The sequence below is a fragment of the Oryctolagus cuniculus genome, chromosome 6 (genome assembly GCF_964237555.1).
Source record: "Oryctolagus cuniculus chromosome 6, mOryCun1.1, whole genome shotgun sequence".
Lineage (NCBI taxonomy): Eukaryota > Metazoa > Chordata > Mammalia > Lagomorpha > Leporidae > Oryctolagus > Oryctolagus cuniculus.
This window is the reverse complement of record NC_091437.1, coordinates 44,667,163-44,676,229: the sequence shown is the minus strand read 5'-3', so window position 1 is coordinate 44,676,229 and position 9,067 is coordinate 44,667,163.

The following is a 9,067-nucleotide window of genomic DNA, read 5'->3' as shown; positions in this document are numbered from 1 at the left end:
GGTGTACACATTCATCCATGCAACAAATATTTATGAAAACCTACCATGTCTGAGTAAAAGGCTGGACTTTGGGTATAAGGATAAGCACAACAGAAACAGTTCTGCCGGGGATCACACTCTGGAGCTCTAAATGGTCATGTAATTCCCAGGTTCATGTATAATTATAAAAAGGTGGTAAGGGACCAGGAAGGAAAAGTAGAAGTGGCGCCAGGCGGATCGTGCTTGTGAAATCTGACCTCATCCTCTAGATTAGGGACCTTTTTTTTTTTTTTTTTTTTTTTTTTTTTTTTTGACAGGCAGAGTGGACAGTGAGAGAGAGACAGAGAGAGAAAGGTCTTCCTTTGCCGTTGGTTCACCCTCCAATGGCCGCCGCTGCAGCCGGCGCACCGCGCTGATCCTGGCAGGAGCCAGGAGCCAGGTGCTTTTCCTGGTCTCCCATGGGGTGCAGGGCCCAAGCACCTGGGCCATCCTCCACTGCACTCCCTGGCCATAGCAGAGAGCTGGCCTGGAAGAGGGGCGACCGGGACAGAATCCGGCGCCCCCACCGGGTCTAGAACCCGGTGTGCCGGCGCCGCAAGGTGGAGGATTAGCCTATTGAGCCACGGCGCCGGCTCAGATTAGGGACCTTTTAAAATTCTAAGTGAAGGGACTGAAACTTTACCCAGTAGTCTTTGGAGGACTCTTGTTCAAGCAGGAAATGTGTGATGAGTCTTCCAGTGATATGTAGGAAAGACACACTGAAATTGTTGGATTTTTACCCAGTAGCCATTGCGCCTTCCTGGATATGGACTTTTTTTATTCTATTTGGATATAGGGCTCTAACTATTCTCAGGAAATGTAGGCCAAGTCCAGAGATAAATAATGAGGCATCTAAACCAATATTATAATCCCATTCCCTTTTGCATGTGATTGGTTCAACTTGGATATGTATGTCCTGAGGAACTCTAAGAGGATTTCTAGAATTTTCCTCCTGGGTAGAAAGAGATTCCAAGGAGAATACTCCTTTACTCTATGTCTTTGGATGTCATCATGAGAAGAGATGATGCTTGGAGATTTAACAGTCATATTGAGACCATGAGGGGAAAGGCAGATCAAACAAATGATCTCTATGCCTTACACACACACACACACACACACACACACAGTCCCTACGCAGCTCTGATATTGTTTGATTGCAGAACCAAGTATGAGAACTTATGTGTGAAATAATGAGTTTTAATTGGGTACTCTATTACTTGAAACCTAAGGCATCTTAATTGAACCAGATTGGTCAAACATGAAGCTGAATAGACAAGCTAAGAGGCTAATATGATTGTCCAGGTGAGCACAGATAAAATGGTAAAAGTAGGAGGGGGCAGAATCAGAGAAATGGAAAGTAGAGACACAAACAGAGCTGAGGGATTGTGCTGTTTCTCATGCCACCAGTTTAACACTCCATGAAATACTGGTAGTTGTCCCCATGATTGAACTCTTTTTTAGTCATGGCTTTGTTTCCCAGGTCAAAGCCCAGTGGGCAGTGAGCAAAAGCAGATGCACTTCTTCATAGTCTCTAGACTCCCCCAGACAGTTGCTGGCTAGAATATGCTCCAGTAATTTTTGCTGCATAGGACACAGAAATGATAGTACGTTAGGTACACACTAGGATAAACTGAATAAATTGAAAGGGATTTGGAGCATCTATATGGGACTTAAAGCCTTCATCACTCTTCATATTATATAAGAAAATAAAGTTCAAAATTTAGGGAAGACATTAAATACTGAATTTATATAAAATTCCCCCAAAATAACATATTTAATTTTTAATGAGAAATTTGCATTTTCTTTTATGAGCATAGCTGTTTAGTATCAGATTTTATGCTGGAAATAACAATTCCAGCTCAACTTCTTTCCTCCATCAAGACTTTTTAATAACAGTGCCTTCAAGTTCATCAAAGTTATGACTAACAATAAGCTTTGTTTAAACAAGTGATAGAAAAACATTAAGGCTTTAAACCATCCCAAAATTTACTTTTGAGCTATCTTTAAAGAAAACAACAGTTCTTCCTTTTCTCTCATTGACATTTGTAATATTGATATTCTTTGCTATTGTGTGACTATCTTTCAAATCTAATGAAATGTTCTCAAAGTATTCAAAATAATGATAATGCTTTCATTTGTAAATCACTCATGCATAGTAAGAGTAGTTACTAAACACAGCCAGTCTGGACACCAGTGAAAGAGCATGTCAGTCACAAACAACAGGAAGAATCGGTTCTGTGCTGCACCTGCCATCCCCTCCCCCTTCACTGTGGAAATTTCCAACTGTCTTCTTTTTAGCACTTCAGCCACAGGGATGCCTTCATGGACATGCAACCTGCACAGCTGCACAGAGCTCATGCTAAGAAGGCCTCTATGTTTAGTTCAGTGCTCTGCTGATGCCATCTGGAAATTTTTGACACTTTTTGAATAAAGCACCTGCATTTTCATTTTGCACTGGACCCTGCCATTTATGTAGCAGATTTTGGCATGTTGGGCACCTAGAGCCTAAATTGCTTTGGAAGCTACCTCTTGCCCTTCGTCACAATGGGCAGTGGCTGATGCCACAACTGGCTTCTGGAATTTGAAGCCACCTTTTAGCTACCACACTCAGTGCACCAGTGTGGAGTGCAACACTGTGGATTCCATAAGGCTGGTTAGGTTCAATGTCCACAGCATCATGGGCTACAACATTGCCCCATTAAGCCCCCTGTGAAGGACACTGCAGAAGCTGTTCGTGCTTGTGGCTAGAAGTGACCAGCCCAGAGGTTCCAGGCACCCCCAAGAGTTGCAGCATCAGTTCTGTAACTGAAGGCACCCTGACTCATCATTTTGGGCAGTGCTGGGTAGGATGCATCCCCAAGCGTGTTACTTTCTGGAAGGCTCTCTGAGATAAGTTCTTACTGTCAGTCTTGGTTTGGTGTCTCTTTGTTCTTCATTAAAATGGATGTGTATTTATGTATGTTGTTACCTAATTTATTCAAATGTACATGAAGAACAGTTCTACACCAGCAAGGACAGAGGACTCCCAGGACAGGGGAAGGGAACTTCTGACAAAATACTCCTTGTAGAGCAACAGCTGTGCTCACTTCAGCTCTGGGGCCAGGTGAGGCATAATCAGACTTGGAAACAGTAGAGAAGCAGCTGGAGCAGTGGATCTCAGATTCCTTATGCAGAGCATGCCATGAATAACAAGAATGCATCAGAAAACAAAGCCATACCAGTAGAATCTGCATAGAGGATTTTCAGTAAATACTTTTTTTTTTTTTTTTTTGACAGGCAGAATGGACAGTGAGAGAGAGAGAGAGAAAGGTCCTCCTTTTCCATTGGTTCACCCTACAATGGCCGCTGTGGCCGGCGCACCGCGCTAATCAGAAGCCAGGAGCTTCTTCTGGTCTCCCATGCGGGTGCAGGGCCCAAGGACTTGGGCCATCCTCCACTGTCCTCCCGGGCCACAGCAGAGAGCTGGACTGGAAGAGGAGCAACCGGGACAGAATCTGGTGCCCCAATTGGGACTAGAATCCGGGGTGCTGGCGCCACAGGTAGGGGATTAGCCTATTGAGCTGCAGTGCCAGCCCAGTAAATACTCTTATCCTAGTTCTCATAAATACACATGGTCATTCAAAGGAGTTTTTTGTGGTTAGAGTAGTCATCAGACTGGCAAGCAATGGAAGAAAAGCTATAACTGCTTGCCCACTGTTTAGGATTTTGATTTGCTAGTCTAAGTCCTCTGGTACTTATCAGTCTGGCTCTCTTGCTAGCAATTAGTGGCTTTCCAAAGATGATGAGAAAACTATAAATGTGGGCTAACTTATGTGGTGCTGAAATAACAGGAGTGGCTGCAGGGAGAATCTACTATGCAAGGAATAGAGAAGGAAAGTATGGATATTACCTTCTGATCTGTCTACACTCCAGATAATTTCGTGTTTGCACATTGCCAAAAATCTTCCATTCTGCCTAATGGAATATTTAACCCCAGATCTGCTTATAAGTCAGGGTTCCAAGTGGGGCTCACATCTAGGCCTGGGACAGGAAGGGAGGATCCTTTGGACCTTACATTCACAAAGATCTCATTACGTACAGATTTGTAACACCTCCCAATGAAGCTACATAGCCAGTCAACAGAATTGAGAAGCTATCCATCAACCACCTTGCATTTATAAAATATAGTGTAACACCAACATCTTTGACATTCCTTGATTTTTTTTTTTAAAAAAATTTATTTATTTATTTGAAAGACAGAGTTTTCAGAGAGAGGAGACAGAGAGTGGTATTCCATCCACTGGTTCACTTCCCAAATGTCTGCAATGGCTGCAGCTGGGTTGTCTGAAGCCAGGAGTTAGGGGCTACTTCTGGGTCTCCGATGTGGGCTCAGGAGTCCAAAGACTCGGGCCATCTTCCAGTGCTTTCCCAGGCACATTAGCAGGGAGCTGGATTGGAAGTGGAGTAGCTGGGACACAAACTGGTGCCCATATGGGATGCCAGTGTTGTAGGCAGTGCCTTTTAGCTGCTATGTCACAACACTGTCCCTTCATTCCTTGATTTTTTTTTAATGTATTAGAAACTTGAAATAATAGAAGTGGCCAGGCCCTCTCTCCAGGATAGTGTGTGTATTTTCATGTGGATTTGTCCTCCAGTGCACGTTTTCATAACTGCATTGGATATAACATGCTCAATTAATTGGGGAACACATTTTTATTACCAACACCACTATTATTGGTTATATTTTGATCTCCATAAGGAACTGGCCAACCGGGGAGATACTGCAAAGTGGCTTATGACTGAAGAGGAGCGAAGACATTGTGCAGTCAACATGTCTGCTTTGCATGTTGGTGCTTTGCTTATCATAAAATGGGTGATGATGAGGATGCCTAAGAAGCACTCCATTAATGACAGTGCCAGTGGAGAGTGTAAACAAAATTCTTGACCCTTGAACAAAGCTACATGAAAATATAACCCTTTGGTGTTGAAATACCTGCAAGAGTAAAAATTTCATTTGTTTAAGTGTGCAACTCTCACTGACTCCAGCTCTTCCCACTAAAGCATTCATTTATAAAATTGTTCTTGCTGAGGTCATCTTTTTATTATGGGATGGGGTATTACATGACACATGCAGATTCTATACCTGCAACATTTATTAACACAGAGCCTGTTGATCACTGTAGCAAGGGCCTATTTGCACATGACATGAAAAAAAAACACTTTCATTTAAGTAGTTACATATTTTTGTTAAGGTGTACTTTCAACCTAGGGCAAATTTCTCAAAATCCTATTGATGGAGCCGGCGCCGTGGCTCAATAGGCTAATCCTCCACCTTGCGGCGCCGGCACACCGGGTTCTAGTCCCGGTTGGGGCGCCGGATTCTGTCCCGGTTGCCCCTCTTCCAGGCCAGCTCTCTGCTATGGCCAGGGAGTGCAGTGGAGGATGGCCCAGGTGCTTGGGCCCTGCACCCCATGGGAGACCAGGAAAAGCACCTGGCTCCTGGCTCCTGCCAGGATCAGCGCGGTGCGCCGGCTGCAGCGGCGGCCATTGGAGGGTGAACCAACGGCAAAAGGAAGACCTTTCTCTCTCTGTCTCTCTCTCTCACTGTCCACTCTGCCTGTCAAAAAAAAAAAAAAAAAAAAAAAAAAAAAAAAAAAATCCTATTGATGGTAGTGAGCTTCTTTTTAAATGTAAGTTAAAAAGTGAGTAAATTTTTATAATATTAATAAATAAAAATGTAATGGTCTGTTTAGGATAAAGCAGAATTCATGAAGGTGCTTTATACGTTTTGGAAACAATGATCCATGTAGTAAGAATAAAGAAGCTATGAGCTTTGGGTTGTTTTTGTGGTAGTGATGCTAACTAGCTACAGAGCCATCCTGGTGACCAGTGCCACACACGTGTTAAGGCTGCTGCCTGATGCCCCAGGAGCATGCTTTCCACGTGACACTAATTGGCCCACACAGGAGTGAATCCATGACCCTTCCCTCATTAGCCACATGCTCAGACCAGCTGAGCTAGCTCACTCTGGGTCACTGGGGTCCCATGTAGGAAATTACCATTCCAGTGCCCTGTGGCCCCCTCGTAACCCCAACTAATGAACGTCCCGTGGAGCCTAATGTTGTTCCTAGGGGAGCATGCAGCTCTTCCAGCAGTGGAGAAGTTGATGACATTCTGAAGTTTGAACCCAAGGAGAGTCAACTGAGGAAGCACAGAGAACTTGGGAAGCCTAGGGATGCTTTTTCAAGCACCTGTGTGCTGGGGAAAAACAGGAAAGCAATATTCTGTTCTGTCCATTTGTGTGCCAGGCCTGATCTCAGGATACGGGATGGAACAGGGATGTTAGGGAAGCCACTGAGCATGACACACTGAGGTCATCGGCGCAAATAGACAGTAAGTATTTGCTCTATGGGCTGTGCCCTTTGCATCCACACCCCTATGAGGCAGGTGGCATTATCTCTATTTTCGAGAGCAGGAAACTAAGGCTCAAAAGTTTTACTGAAAGGGCCAAAAATACTCCCAGGATTTCTGTACTCTGGAAATTAGCACATCATCAAGTAGAAGGGTAGTTTTGCAAGATGGACAGATGGTTCGCCAAAGATTTCTGTTTGTGTCCACTTGCAGGTTTCAGCAGAAAGACTAACGAGCTTCACATAATCTTATTTTTCTGTACGGTTAGCACCTCCACAGTTTAACCTTGAGAGGAGTTTCTTTAGGAGTTTCTTCATAGTCAAGACTGCGAGGAAGCAGCTTTTCCAAAGAATGGTGTGAATCACAAGGGCCCAGGCACTTGAAGCAACCATCAAGCAGCACTTTAACTCGGACCTCTGGTTTCTGGTTAGTTTAAGGGGAAGACTCAGCTTATCCTCCAAGTTTCCTGGTCAATGCTTGGGAAATTTAATACTTGTAAGGTGCAACTGGCTAACACTAAACTTGAGAGTCAGAGAAATTTAGACAGATTCTGAATTCACAATTTATTAGCAGAAATACTGGCAAGTCACTTAATCTGTCTGGGCTTTAGTTCCGTCATATAGAGAGCAGGGATAAGACCTTCCTCTTAGGGTGGCTGAGACTGCACAGGTAATGCAATATACTTGGTGTAAGGCTGAAGTGCTCAAAAACACCAGCATTTCTTAATGCATGATCTGTCCTCATACCCACAGCATGATCGGGTGAAATGTGGTGTAAATCAACAAGGACCAACAAGCATAAGACAAACCTTTTTATGATCTTCGTATTCATTTGAAAATCAGTATTATTATTTCATATACTGTAATCATCTTTACCACAAGCTTCTGGAAAACTGTGCATGAGTAGGGAGAGCAAAGTTTTCAGGAGGTCTTAGCATGACGTACTAGGAGACTCTCCCAGCTTAAAACATCAGGCTGTCCTCTTCATTGAAAAATTTCCTCTGACTCATGGGCGTATTTGCTCATTGAGTCTTGTAATGGAGGCTCATTTCTGGTCATAGACTCACAAGAGAGCTGCAGCCTTTCTCACAAATATGCTTCCCAACATGAACACTGGGAGGAACTGAATTGTTTGAAAGTGAGGAGCCGGCGCTGTGGCACAGCGGGTTAACGCCCTGGCCTGAAATGCCCGCATCCCATATGGGCACCGGTTCTAGTCCCGGCTGCTCCTCTTCCAATCCAGCTCTCTGTTATGGCCTGGGAAAGCAGTAAGAGGATAGCCCAAGTCCTTGGGCCCCTGCACCCACATGGGAGTCCTGGAAGAAGCTCCTGGCTCCTGGCTTCGGATCGGTGCAGCTCTAGCCATTGCAGCCATCTGGGGAGTGAACCATCGGATGGAAGACCTCTCTCTCTCTGTGCCTCTCCTCTCTCTGTGTAACTCTGGCTTTCAAATAAATAAATACCTCTTTAAAAAAAAAAGAGAGAGAGACAGTTGCTGAGAAACCAGAACTTCCAGTTTCCTGGGGGCCCCCCTCACCAACAGGCAGGAAGAGGCTGGGTGGCACTGACAGTATGCTGAGAAGAGTGGAAGATCCCCCAACAAAGTGGGCACTGAAAATCTTTCTCCTTGCCACTCTTTCCCAAGCACATTCACTACCCGAATGTCATGTCAGACTTCCTGAGCTTCAAATTAGGTAAATTCAATATTGGTAACAGTCATTTATATTGCCACTTGGGTTGATTATAGCTTGTTTTTCCTTGATTATCTCAGTCCAAAGGATAAATTACAGCAGCGACTGGAGATGGGAGACTTGGATCCTTCTGGGACCTCTAATGAAGCTGTTTTCTTTAAACCACTGCCACCTAGTGGTAGCTAAGTAGACTGAAACACACTTCGCTTAATCCAAGGATTTTGTTCAATGCCACTCCTATCCAAGAAGCAAGGGAAAAGAGTAATAGATGTGTCTCACCCCACTGGCCTCGACTTCCCTGCCAACAGTTAACTGTCACTGCACATTTTAAAAGTCAAGTGGCTGACTCTTGTGCCTTTCTTTTGATTAGTGAGGACATCCTCAATGAATCATTAGTCTCTGAGATACAAGAGCAAGCCAGGATCAGAACTGGTACCAGCGGATCTTGACAGCGGTGGCAGAAACTTCATGCGTATCAGTTGTGCCTAGGTTATTCTCTCAAGAGGGGCACTGAGTCATGACAGTTAACTTGAGGTTTCCTGTCTAAGAATCAAGATGATTTTTGTTTGTTCGTCTTACCAAGTGACTTGGTTCTGGGAGCACACAGGAGAGCTGAGTAATCAATGTAGCAAATCCTTCAACTGCTCCACTGGTTCCACATTCACAGAGGAACGCTGGTGGCAAATTCACGTATTTCTGGAAGCATGTAAGGACCAAAGAGCCAAATGTGGTAATCAGAGGGGAGCAGAACTGATGGTGATTTTAGCTATCATGAAGACAATGGATTATGAGTGATAGGTAAAATAAATTTACAGGACAATTACCACTACTTGGGGCTCAGAACAGATAATTCATAATGTGGGATTATCTCTTTTTTAAAATATTTATTTTCAATTTGTATGTACCTCATAAATACAACATTATATACATGGTAATTCTTCCCACTGTACCAGCCCTACCACCCATTCT